The sequence below is a fragment of the Myotis brandtii genome, unplaced genomic scaffold (genome assembly GCF_000412655.1).
Source record: "Myotis brandtii unplaced genomic scaffold, ASM41265v1 scaffold208, whole genome shotgun sequence".
In the NCBI taxonomy this organism is placed as follows: domain Eukaryota; kingdom Metazoa; phylum Chordata; class Mammalia; order Chiroptera; family Vespertilionidae; genus Myotis; species Myotis brandtii.
Window position 1 is genome coordinate 2403454 of NW_005357764.1, and position 13460 is coordinate 2416913.

Here is a 13460-nt window from a genome sequence, read left to right on the forward strand (position 1 = left end):
CTGGCGTGCCAAGGTCCCCAGAGATGATAGCTGCAGACAGCCCACGTGCTAGTCAGTAGGCTACACTCAGCCCGGTTGGAAAATGCTGGACCCAGCTTCTCAGGAGGAATCAATAAGTCCTCAGTCCTCAGAATCACGTATGCTGAGCCACAGTCCTCAGTGAGACAGAGACCATGCTGTGGGCGCTGCTGGCGTAAGGGAGTCGGGGTCACGTATAGTGACTGAGGCTGACCTCGAGCTCTCCCGGAGGCAGGGCTGGGGACACGGACAACAGTTCAGTTTGGGGTGGGGATGGAAGTGGTGCTGGTGGGGGTGACGAGGTAAGCGGACACCTCAGAATGTGTGTGATGACAAGGGTAGAGAGGCAGATGGAGCTGGTGGTGTTGGCCGTGGGGTGGAGAGGATGGTGCTGGTGGGCTGACAGTGGAGATGCGATGGAGTTGGGCATTGGTGATGGTGGTAGGTGCTGGCGTCCACCGTGCAAGCAAGATCCAGGGCACTTGAACCCTGGCTGGATGCAGCCTGTCCTGGCATCCCCTTGTGGTGTGGTCTCGGACCTAACCCCCCACCTCTTTTGTCCTCTTTGGTCCCCTCACTGAGAGGTGAGTCAGCAGCCACAGGACAATTAGTTACAAAGTGCAGCCGCAGGTATGCAAGGTGTGCTCCTCACCATGACAAAGTTCACCGCAGTGCTGTCGGGAAGACAGGAGACTCCTGCCCTGGGACCCAGCCCCAAGGGGCAGGGAGCTGGCCTGGCCACAGCTGCGGATGGCACTTTGTCCCATACCATTTAGTCCTCAGCATATCGTGACCCCGGAGGGGAAGGGACATGGCCCAGTCAGTAATGGGATCAGAACCCAGAGCAGGAGTCTGAGCTGCTCTTTTGAAGCTTCTGGTTTTCTCTTCCTCATCGACCTCTTGGCTTCACCCAGGCCTGGGGAGACCCTTGGGATGAGGTCAGGGAGAGCAGCCTCCGTCAGCAAAGCCCCCAAACCAGCTGGGACCCAGGCTGGGACGCCAGCCTCTGACTCCCAGTCCAGTGTTCTTTCTTGCTCTTCCTTCCTGCACTGCCCAGGTCGGCCCTGGGTTTCACACAACTTCCCCTTTCTCAGAGAGACTTACAAACACACGCTCATTTGATCATAATGAGGCCAAAGTTCTACGATTCAGAGCGTCATCCTCTGGATTTAGTCATCTGAGAAAACTGCAGAGTCTGTGTGAGCTGGGAAGGCACAGCAGGAACCTGCCCCACCAGTGAGTGTCCCCTCCCCACTGGGCACAACCACCCCCAGGCTCAAACCTCCACCACGGCTCCCACCCGCTGCAGACCGATTCCTGCCTTTGGTCCTGGCAGGCTGGGTCCTCACAGGCCCGGGGTCTCTCTTCCCACACAAGCCATCTGGCCGGTGGCACCGAATGCTCCTGTCTCAGTCCACACCCCATGTTGTCCTTCCTCCAGGCATCGGCATATGTGTCCCTCTGCCCGGGACACCGTCCCTGCCTTGTGGTACCTGCAGAGTCTTTCTACCCTCTAAGGGCAGGGCAGGCATGGTGCCAGGTTCAGGCATTGGCGACTCTCCTCTGGCCCCTAAGACCCTGGTACACCAGCAGGAGCAGTGGACAGACCAGGTGCAAATGAACAAGAAGTGAATGATGTGGACGAAAAAGGGGCCACATAGTAAACCTGACAAGCTCAGGAGAGGCCTGGCCTTATTCACTCAGAGACCTAAAGTAACCACGTAGGACGGTCTGAAATTAAAATCTCCTAAAGCGAGTCATGGAGGGTAGTCATGTCCTAGGTGGGTATCTTCCTTGACAAAGGTCGATCTTTACCTTAACTGAGCCTGTCTATTGTCTTTTTGAACTACAATAATATAACCTTTGGAATGTCAGAGAACTCCCCTTTCTCAGACCCCTCAGGGCACAGTCACTCACCAGAGCACAGACCACACAACCCTCATCTTGCTCTTCTGTAGACCATCTCATGCCGTCTCTATGTGCGTAACTGTTCTCTATTAACCATCTCATGCCGTCTCTATGTGCGTACATGTTCACTGTTAACCATCTCATGCCATCTCTATGTGCGTAACTGTTCTCTGTTAACCATCTCATGCCGTCTCGATGTGCGTAACTGTTCTCTATTAACCATCTCATGCCGTCTCTATGGGCGTAACTGTTCTCTGTTAACCATCTCATGCCGTCTCGATGTGCGTAACTGTTCTCTATTAACCATCTCATGCCGTCTCTATGGGCGTAACTGTTCTCTGTTAACCATCTCATGCCGTCTCGATGTGCGTAACTGTTCTCTATTAACCATCTCATGCCGTCTCTATGGGCGTAACTGTTCTCTGTTAACCATCTCATGCCGTCTCGATGTGCGTAACTGTTCTCTATTAACCATCTCATGCCGTCTCTATGGGCGTAACTGTTCTCTGTTAACCATCTCATGCCGTCTCGATGTGCGTAACTGTTCTCTATTAACCATCTCATGCCGTCTCTATGGGCGTAACTGTTCTCTGTTAACCATCTCATGCCGTCTCGATGTGCGTAACTGTTCTCTATTAACCATCTCATGCCGTCTCTATGGGCGTAACTGTTCTCTGTTAACCATCTCATGCCGTCTCGATGTGCGTAACTGTTCTCTATTAACCATCTCATGCCGTCTCTATGGGCGTAACTGTTCTCTGTTAACCATCTCATGCCGTCTCGATGTGCGTAACTGTTCTCTATTAACCATCTCATGCCGTCTCTATGGGCGTAACTGTTCTCTGTTAACCATCTCATGCCGTCTCGATGTGCGTAACTGTTCTCTATTAACCATCTCATGCCGTCTCTATGGGCGTAACTGTTCTCTGTTAACCATCTCATGCCGTCTCGATGTGCGTAACTGTTCTCTATTAACCATCTCATGCCGTCTCTATGGGCGTAACTGTTCTCTGTTAACCATCTCATGCCGTCTCGATGTGCGTAACTGTTCTCTATTAACCATCTCATGCCGTCTCTATGGGCGTAACTGTTCTCTGTTAACCATCTCATGCCGTCTCGATGTGCGTAACTGTTCTCTATTAACCATCTCATGCCGTCTCTATGGGCGTAACTGTTCTCTGTTAACCATCTCATGCCGTCTCGATGTGCGTAACTGTTCTCTATTAACCATCTCATGCCGTCTCTATGGGCGTAACTGTTCTCTGTTAACCATCTCATGCCGTCTCGATGTGCGTAACTGTTCTCTATTAACCATCTCATGCCGTCTCTATGGGCGTAACTGTTCTCTGTTAACCATCTCATGCCGTCTCGATGTGCGTAACTGTTCTCTATTAACCATCTCATGCCGTCTCTATGGGCGTAACTGTTCTCTGTTAACCATCTCATGCCGTCTCGATGTGCGTAACTGTTCTCTATTAACCATCTCATGCCGTCTCTATGGGCGTAACTGTTCTCTGTTAACCATCTCATGCCGTCTCTATGTGCGTACATGTTCACTGCTAACCATCTCATGCCATCTTTATGTGCTTAAATGTTCATTGTTAACCATCCTGTGCCCACCTCACTGCGGCCCTCCTCACTCGCAGGTCTGATGTAAAATAAGTATATGTCTCTCCATTTTACTCTTCATCCAATCTCAGCGGTTTCCTGCATTGCTTTCCCCCACCTCCCTAATCTATCACAGGAGATTTCATGTAACCCCCTTACGCCCTCCCCTTCTACTCTGATGTATAAAGTAGGTGGTAAAACTGCCATTTTCTGAAGCATTTTCTCAATCAATTGAGATTTTGCTTCCTGGCAATTGTAGTCAGTTTAGCTCAAATAAACTCATGAAAATTCTTTACAGATTTGGACGTTTCTTACGTTGACAATGGAGTTGCTCTTGACAGTGCCCAGGCCAGTGCATTCCCAGGCCTCGCTGTGCTGGGCAGCACCAGGCATGGGCGCGAGACATGGTCTTACTCCAGCCCCCAGTCACTACACAGCCACACCCAGCAGCTCTTGTTTCCTCCTCTGCCTCTCAGTTTACCTTCTGGAAAATGGGACTATCTACATTCTAGAAATTACAGCTTCCTCCCCACCCCCTTTCCCTACTCTCAAAAAGTGCTTGGAGAAGGACCAGAAAGGACACCGAGGTGAATTAGGGCGGCTCCTGGATCCCACCCCATGAGACATGCCAGCCCTGGCTTGGCCGGACACACCCACTTCTGCTCCTCAGCCTCTGTGGTAGGAGGCATCAGAACAGCTCTCAACAGCCACGGCTCCAAGACTTCCTAGAATGTGGAGGCACAGGGAAAGGGGACCACAGGCCTTCCCAGGGCCTTCAGAAAGGCCAGAGAGGGAGGCGGCCCTCCTCACTCGCAGGTCTGCAGCAGCAGGCCCAGCCTTCACCGCCACTGACACCTCTCGCTCACAACACACTTTACTTCCACTTCCTCATGTACTTCCTTCCCACAGTTGGTCCCTAGCTCCAGGAAAGGCCATTCCAAGGCCCAAGTGTGGAAACTGAGGCCCAGCAAAGCTCAGAGAGTGATGCCCAGAGTAAGGGCACAGGGCTAGACCAGGGGCCCCCTCCAGTGCCCACCCCCCAGGCTGCTTCACTGGCAGACAGATATGGAGTCAAAGGGTCCTGGGTTCTGATTACTGCGCCACCCCAGGCGAGCCCTTACCCTATCTCCCTGGGCCTGTTTCCCTGCTGAGAAGTGACGTGAGGATAAGAACCACAGAGTCCACACATTGGTCACACCTGTTTCCATCTGTCAGCTCCCAATGTGCCTTGAGCCCCTGCTTCGTGCCGGGGGACCAACCCAACAGACCCTGCCTCGGGGCAGAGGCCCAGGCCTGGCCCGGCTCTTAGCGGAGTCTCCACCTGGGACACCAGGGCGAAGACATGTGTCAGGGCCTGGGAAGGAGGCAGAGCTGGGGCCCAGCCAGCCCGTAGTCCTAGCCAGACACTTCCTCCTGCTGGCAGAGGAGGCACTGGAGCCGGTCACTGACCACAGGCCCAATTCTGCTTCCGGGCTCTCCACCTTCCTCCCACATGATCACCATCCCCATTCTACAGATGAGGAAACTGAGGCCCAGAAGAGTTCCAGAGCCCACCCACAGTCAGGACGGAGCTAGGATTTGAACCCAAAAAGACCATCAGAGCCCAGCTCTTTCTCCTCAAGCTCCGGGGCCCCAGGCTCAGCCACCGTGACCTCGCCCCCTGGAGCTTCCTGTGTAAGGAGCCCAGGCAGCTTAACTCATGTTCCGGGGGGACCTGCCTCCCTCCCATCCTGTAAAAATCCTCAGTGGGTCCAAATGACCCAAGGCCTTGTTAGGGAAGGACGGACGGGAGACCTCGGAGCCCTGGGGAGCGGCATTGTTAGCCCCACACTGCAGAGGAAACTGAGGCCCGGTGGCCAGGCTGGGACTCACTCCAGAGTTGCCCAACCCAGCGCCCATGCTCTCTCCTTGCACCCAGAGCTCCCACCCAGCTGTGGTGGTACCCCCAAAGCTCGCCTTGGTCCCGAAGACCCTACTGGGTCCCTATACCAGGCAGGAGACCCCATGCCCTGCTTCAGCGAAGCTACGTGGTCCCTACCTGTGCCCCAGAAGGGGCTGCGGAAGCGGCGGACAGACACCGGCAGGCACAGGTGGGCACTTTCTGGGGCTTTCAGTGTGCGGCTCACAGACTTTGGCACCATCTCCGCCTCCCCTGAGCAATCATTAACCCTGCCAGAGACCACACCTCCAGGATGGGGAAGACTCCTGGGAGGATAGGCCCCAGGGCTCCGTGGATGAGATCCAGGCCACAGGAGAGAGGGCCTGGCAGAGCCCGGGCCCAGAGCACCTGGGAGCCAGGCCCAGCCCTGGGGCAGGCAGGAGTAAGACATCCAGGGCAACATCGATGAACTTGGTCCGCTCCCCAACAAAGAGGCCTCAGGGACAGACCTGTGGAGAAGGCCAGAGAAGGAGAGGTCAGGAGAGGGAACTAGTAAAATAGTGTAATAATCAAACAGGAGGTTTTCACAGAGGGATGAGGCCAGCCCTGAGCTCGGGTGTTGTTGCTGAGGCCCTCAGAGGGTATGACCATCCCTGGGGGCCTGCTTCTACCTCTCCCTGTAGCATATCAGACATTCATATCTGTAACTTGGAGGAAATAATAGTACAGTGGGGCCTTGACTTACAGGTTTAATTCGTTCAGAGACCGAGCTCATTAAGGAGCTCGTTAACTCAAATTACTCTGTCAACTCAATGCAAAAAATCGGAGGAGAGACAGCTGGTATCTCAAAAAACTTGTTAGTCGGGACACTCGTAAGTCAACGCCCCACTGAACGTACATCATAGGATTCTTATGAGGATAAAACCAGATCATGGAGATACCATTCCAGGTGTAGGGCCTGGCATGTAGCAGGGAACCCACCAGGACACTGAATCTGTAGCCTTCGCAGATTCTCGCCATAATCCTGAGCGACCCTCTCCTCCTGGGAGGAGCCACGCCTGCCTCACACTCAGTAGATACATAGCAGGTACTTACTATATGCCAGGCACTAAATTCAACAGGGATCTTTGTTCCCCAACCTCCTGAACTTAAAACAGATTATCAAATCATACAGGCATGTGCATCCATGTTCACAGCAGGATTATTCACAACAGCTGACATGTGGAAGCAACCCAAGTGTCCATCAACAGAAAATGCATTAACAAAATGTGGTATATAGAAAAAAATAGAATATTATTCAACCTTAAAAAGGCAGGAAATTCTGACACATACTTCAACATGGCTACACCTGTGGGCATTACGCTAAGTGAAATAAGCCAGTCACAAAAAAAGACGGTGTGAGTCTCCTTCTGTGAGTAGCTAGAGTAGTCAAATTTACAGACGGAAGTGGTGGTTGCCAGGAGCGGAGGGGAGGCAATGGGGAGTTATTGCTTCATGGGCACAGCTTCAGTTTTGCAAGATGAGATGAGTTCTGAAGATGGATGGTGGTGATGGTTGCACAACAGTGTGAAAGTACTTAATGTCCCCTAACTGTACACTTGAAATGGGTAAGATAGTAAATGTTGTGTTATGTGTATTTTACACAATAAAAACAAATTTTATAAAATACTACAAGCTTGCCCAGCGGGGTGGCTCGGTGGTTGAGCATCCACCTGTGAACCTGGTCAAGGCACGTTCCCAGGTTGCAGCCTCCGTCCCCAGTGTGGGGTGTGCAGGAGGCAGCCGATCAATGATTCTCTCTCATCATGGAAGTTTCTATCTCTCCCTCTCCCTTCCTCTCTGAAATCAATAAAAAATTTTAAAATAAAAATAAAATGCTAAAGCTTTGCAAAATGTGAAGAAACCTGGATGAAAGCAAAACGAGTGAAAAAAAATGAGGCAAACCTAGGCCTGAATAGAATTCTCACAATATTTAAATATTTGCCCTTAAGTTTTGGGTAATTGTCAGAGGTGGGCCATGAATCGAATTCCAAGCTTTCCAATAGGCAGGAAAGAGAAATGGGATCCATTCAGTCCATCCATTAAAAAAGAGAGAGAGAGAGCAAAAACACACCAGGATCTGGGAGCTGTGGGGCAATTCTGAGCTCTGATGCCTGAGGTGTCTTCTATGTGTCTCCAAGGAGAGGATGCTGCAGAGGTGGGCGGCACCAGATATGACTGTTACAAGGCAGTTGTTCAGAAAGCAGCGCAGGGATCAGGGCCTGCCTTCAGTGGTGGTGGGACAAGTTACAGAACCTCCCTGTTGCCACAATCTGGACATTGTGGGTAAACCTACCTCAGAAGTTGGTGGTGAGGATGAAATGAAGTCACGGACACAGTGCCCAACCCAGAGTAAAGTCCAGGAAAGTATTAGTGTGTGGAGTGGGTGGGTGGCTGGTGGCCTAACTGGTAGCAGGACAGGAAGGTGACTCCACTCCAGGCTCCAGGTCTGTCCCAGAGCAAGGGAGTCAGCCTGTGTCTCTGTCCACTCCCTGCTCTCCTCTCCTCCCCCAGTGCTGACTGCCGGGGCCAATAGCTCTGAGTCATTGCTCTGGCCCCCGAGGGTGTGTCCCGGCCTGCACAGACCTTTGGACAGCATCTGGATGAGCCATCAGGTGTGGACAGATGGTGCCCCCACCACACACACACACACACACACACACACACACACACACACACAATCTAAAAGGGCATCTGTCTGCCGGCCAGATCGAATCTAAGAAGCTCAGGCCCAGGCCCAGGGTCACTGCAGGGAGTGGCAAGTGGCCAGCCAGAAAGTGGAGCTAAGAGGCCAGGATGTGGATTTAGATAACCTGGGTCCTAATCCCCTCCCCATTACGTACCAACTAGCGGCCATGGACAAGGCAGCTCATCTCTCTGAGCCTCAATGTTTTCATCTGTAGAATGGGAATAACAGTAGAACCCAGCTCAATTAGTAAAGGTTTTAATCAAGTAATGTAGTCAGGCAAGAAATAGAGAGCCATGCATGAGGAAGTGATTCAGATGCATATCAGCCTTGCTTTGTAACCACTGTCTAAGGTGTGTGGTTTTTAAAATTTGGAACAAAAATCTTACTTCCTGTCTTTGCTATGTGCACCCGCTATGTGTTCAGAAATTGATGGAGTTAAAATCAAGTCCTCACTTGTCCCTAGCTGCATCACATTGACCAAGCCATTCCTCTCTGAGCCCCACTTCATCAGCAATATGGAGACGACCCCCCCCTCACACACACACACACAGAGTGCACAGCTTCAGAGCCACCTGGAGGGCCCACACTGAGGGTGGCTCTTTGCTGCGAATGTGTCCAGCCCCTCCTCAACTTCCTAGTCATCCCTCCGTGCTGCACATGGCTTTGCAGAGTACAAAATTCCTTCACTGCTCTGTTCTAGTCAAGGGACCAGCCCAAGAACAGCCCCTTGTGTCAGAGGCTCATAGCCTCCCCCCCCCAGAAAGAACTTGGGGATCCGAGAGATCAACCCCTTCCCACCACCCAGACCCCTGAGCCCCTTTCCAGTGCACACATTCTCTCTAAAGCACCCCCTTCCAAGTGGCTGTTCTGCCACAGCTTGCACACTTCCAGTGATGGGGAGCTCACCTCCTCTCATGGCCACCATGCCATGGCCCCAAGTGGGCGTGTTGTATTGAGTTGAGAGCTGCCTTGGCCGCTTCCACTGGGCTTGGATTCTGGGAGCACTAGACCCCACTCCCCCTCTCTGCTCTAGGACAGCCAACCCCCCACCAGAGCCTGCCCTCGGGCTCTTACATCACTCCCACCACCATTACAGGCAGGCGCTGCAGCCAGGCAGACCTGGGTTCCAGTCCAGCTCTGTCCCTGCCTGGCTGTGGGCAAGCCACTCTCCATCTCTGAGCCTGTTTCCCAGGAGAAAGATATGGGGAAGTAACATAATCACGGGGCTGTTTTCCTTCAGCGCAGTTAGTTGAGCTCCCAGATGAAACATGCCCTCTTGAGCCCCCTGCCACTTCTGTGTCCACTCAACAAACTGCATGCTCACTTTGTGCCAGGCACTGTGCTGGGCACTGGGCACTGGTGGGACGGGGGTGGTGTGCACATCCCTGACCCTACACAGGGAGACTGTGTGTGAGAGGAGAGTAGCCAGGCCAAGAGGAGGGAAAAGGAAGACCAGGCAGAGGGAACAGTGTGTCCAAAACCCCATTCTGGAAAGAGCTGGCCCTTGGGAGAAGGGAAAGACCAAGGTGGCTGGAACTCAGAAATCATTTGTTCAGAGGATCAGGTTTCAAAAACTACTATACATTCATACAATAGTATACTATGCAGTGATTTTTTTAAGACACCCCTATGGTCCTGGCCAATGTTTCCCAGTGGTTAGAGGGGGGCCCATGCACTCAAGGGTCTTGGGTTCAATTCCCGGTCAAGGGCATGTACTAGGTTGTAGGTTCGATCCTGCGTGCAGTAGGCAACTAATTGATGTGTCTCTCTCACATTGATGTTTCTCTCTCTCTCCCTCCCTTTCACTCTCTCTAAAAATCAATGCAAAAATATTCTCGGGTGAGGATTAACAACAGCAGAAAAAGACACCCCTATGTTCACTGCAGCATTATTCACGGTAGGCAAGACATGGAAATAACTTAAGTGTCCATCGGCAGATGAATGGATAAAGAAAATGTGCTACAGAGTGGGGTATTATTCAGCCATAAAAAAAGAAGGAAATCCTGTCATTTGTGACAACATGGATGGACCTGGTGAGCATCATACTAAGTGAAATGAGCCAGAGAAAGACAAATGTTTCATGGCCTCACTTATATGTGGAATCTTTTAAAAAGTTGAATACATAGAAACAGATTGTAGCATGGTGGGTGCCAGGGGCTGGAGTTTGGGGGAAATGGGGAAATGTTGGTCAAAGGGTACACACTTTCAGTTGTAAGATGAATAAGTTCCAGGAGCCTAATGGACAGCAATGTTACTAATTTAACAATATTGTTGTATTTGAAAGTTGCTATGAGAGTAGAGCTTCAATGTTCTCACTACCACAACAAATGGTAATTATGTAGGTGAAGGATGTGTTCACTGATCTTATTATAGTATACATTTTACATATATACATGTATCAAATCATTATATTGTACAGCTTAAACTTACACAATGTTATATGTTAATTATATATCAATAAGTGTGGGGGCGGGGGCAGACTGCTAATACAACAGGTTGGATCTCAAAACCATGAGACCATGCAGAAGAAGGCAGCATTTACGCAGCCAGCCATTCCACTGACATGAAGTTCTAAACACATAAAACTAATGTACAGTGACAGGAACCAGATCGACAGTCATGTCTGGAGGACTTGGAGAGGGGAAGAAGGAACTTTCTAGAGTGAAGAAAATGTTCTGGATCCTGATCAGACTTTTAGTTATACGGAGATATACATTTATGAAAAATTTAGTAAGCTATATACATAAGGTTTGTGCATTTTACTGTATAAAGTATACCCTAAATTAGGCCTTAATGTAGTTCTATTTTTTTTTTTTAAAGAAAAATGCATGTTTGTTGAAGGATGAACCAGAGTGAGGTAGAAAGCAGGCTCTCCTGCATCTACAAATGGGCATTACAGCAGAACCCATTCAAGGGTTTGTTACAAAGATTAATCAAGTAATACAGCCAAGCACTTAGCACAGGGCAAGTGATAGAAAGGCTTGCACATAACGTAGCAATTCAGATATACATCAGGCTTCCTTCCTAGCCACTGAATAGAAATCCTGGGCCTTGTCACTTTCTAGCATGATCCCTCACCTGACGATGCGACAGTTTTCAAATCTATAAAACAGGGATAATAATAATATTCCCACACTGGATTGTAGATTTTAGGAATACCTATGTTAATTCATGTTAAGCACTTAGACCAGGGGTCCTCAAACTACGGCCCACGGGCCACATGCGGGCCCGCCGAAAACATTTATCCGGCCTGCCGGGTGTTTTTGCCGCCGCTGCCTGTTGCTTAGCAGCCGACTAGTTTTTTTTTAAACTATAGTCCGGCCCTCCAACGGTCTGAGGGACAGTGAACTGGCCCCCTGTTTAAAAAGTTTGAGGACCCCTGACTTAGACTATTGTTTGGCTTGTGGTAAAAGCTCAACAAATGAAAGCTTTAAAAAAAAAATAAGTTGGGCCGTAGCTGGTTTTGCTCAGTGGATAGAGTGTCGGCCTGTGGACTGAAAGGTCCTGAGTGCGATTCCGGTCAAGGGTCAAGAGCACATGCCTGGGTTGAGGGCTGGATCCCCAGTAGGGGGCATGCAGGAGGCAGCCAATCAAAGATTCTCTCTCATCATTGATGTTTCTATTTCTCTCTCTTCCGCTCTGAAATCAATACAAATATATATTTTTTTAAAACTCTTCAAAAAAAAAAAAGTAAATAAGTTGGCCGGGCTCTCTCTGTGAAGCACTCGGGGACCTTTCTCCACCCTCTCCCCAAAGGCGCATTTTCCTCACCTCTCTTTCTCCTAAACTCCATGGGCCCTTCTTTTGCCTTTGTAACTTGTTTCCTGGGCCCATTTCTTCTATGGCTCACTTATTCTAACTCTGTGACTTTCTAAATAAACTTTCTCATATAAAAATAATTATAATAGCCGTAGCCGGTTTGGCTCAGTGGATGGAGCGTTGGCCTGCGGACTGAAGGGTCCCAGGTTTGATTCCTGGTCAAGGGCATGTACCTGGGTTGTGGGCACATCCCCAGTAGGGGGTGTGCGGGAGGCAGCTGATCGATATTTCTCTCTCATCGATGTTTCTAACTCTCTATCCCTCTTCCTTCCTCTCTGTAAAAAAATCAATAAAATATATATTTTTTTAAAAATAATAATTATAATAAACTAGAGGCCCAGTGCATGGATTCATGCACCAGTGGGGTCCCTCTGCCTGGCCTGTGCCCTCTCACAATCCGGGACCCTTCGGGGGATGTCAGATAGCCAGTTTCGGCCAGATCCTGTGCGTTGAGTGTCCCCTGGTGGTCAGTGAACATCATAGCAACCAGTCGACCAGTCGTTTGGTCACTTAGACTTTTAAATATATATATAGACAAGCCCTGCCGTTGTGGCTCAGTGGTTAAGCATCCACCTATGAACCACGAGGTCACGGTTGGATTCCCAGTCAGGGCACATGCCGGGTTTGTAGACTCAATCCCCAGTGGAAGGCATGCAGGAGGCAGCCCATTGATGATTCTCTTTCATCACTGGTGTTTCTATCTCTTTGTCCCTCTCCCTTCTTCTCTGAAATAAATAAAAATATATTTTAAATAATAAGTTTAAGAAGTGAAAAATAAGCTAGCCTCAAAGGAGCAGGCCTAATCAGCAGAGGGGCCAAGTCCTGGGCTGAGAAAAGGGGGGCTCATGGGACACCCTCTGGGAGGGGAGGTGTTCAGGAACTACAACTCACGGCATGACAGGGCCAGAGTGGGGCACGCTGGGAGTTGTAGTTCTTGCTCGGCTTAATACACCCAAGGATGCGGGGGCATCGCGGGGGCTCAGGAAGGCCGGCCTGAGCAGGCGTCCAACCATCCTCTGATCCAGGCTGGTCTAGTGTGGGCATACGCTTCCTCTTGTCACTGGAGTCTCCCAACTTCCCCAAGGAGGTATTATGGCTCCCATTTCGCATATGAGGAAACTGAGGCTAAAAAAATGGGCCAAACGGGAGAACCAAGTTCTGCTGACTCCAGAGTGCTCTTTGTATATATGGCTCGCTACCTCCCGTCCGAGGCTGGGGCAGAGGGACAAACTCTCCGAGAAGCAAAGGCTCTTTGAGCGGCCACGGAGTCGTATTAACTTTACAGACGAAGAGACGGCGTCGGTCACTAGTCCAAGGTTACGCGGACAGCAGCAGCAGCTGGAATGCCAGGCTCCGGTCTCTTCGCTCTTGCAGGCCCCTTGCCGCCCGGCTCTGGGTGGGCGTGGCCTGTCCCCGTCCCGCCCCCTTCCACCTCCGGCTCCCGCGCGCTTGGTGTAAACCAGGTAGTTCCATAGGCGCGCGGGAGTGGGGGTGAAAGCT

At 50.7% G+C, this 13460-nt stretch overlaps 1 protein-coding gene across 1 annotated transcript in view; it reads right to left on the reverse strand.

Annotated features, from left to right (window-relative positions):
• The window catches only part of CDHR2 (cadherin-related family member 2), a 42573-nt gene extending 29200 nt beyond the window's left edge, over positions 1 to 13373 (reverse strand). The window contains exons 1-2 of the mRNA XM_005865509.2: positions 12852 to 13373; positions 5573 to 5922 (exon numbers count right to left, since the gene is read on the reverse strand). The gene's annotated coding sequence lies outside the window, so the exon portion shown is untranslated. The remainder of the gene's footprint in view (positions 1 to 5572; positions 5923 to 12851) is intronic.
• Positions 13374 to 13460: the final 87 nt, after the last annotated feature.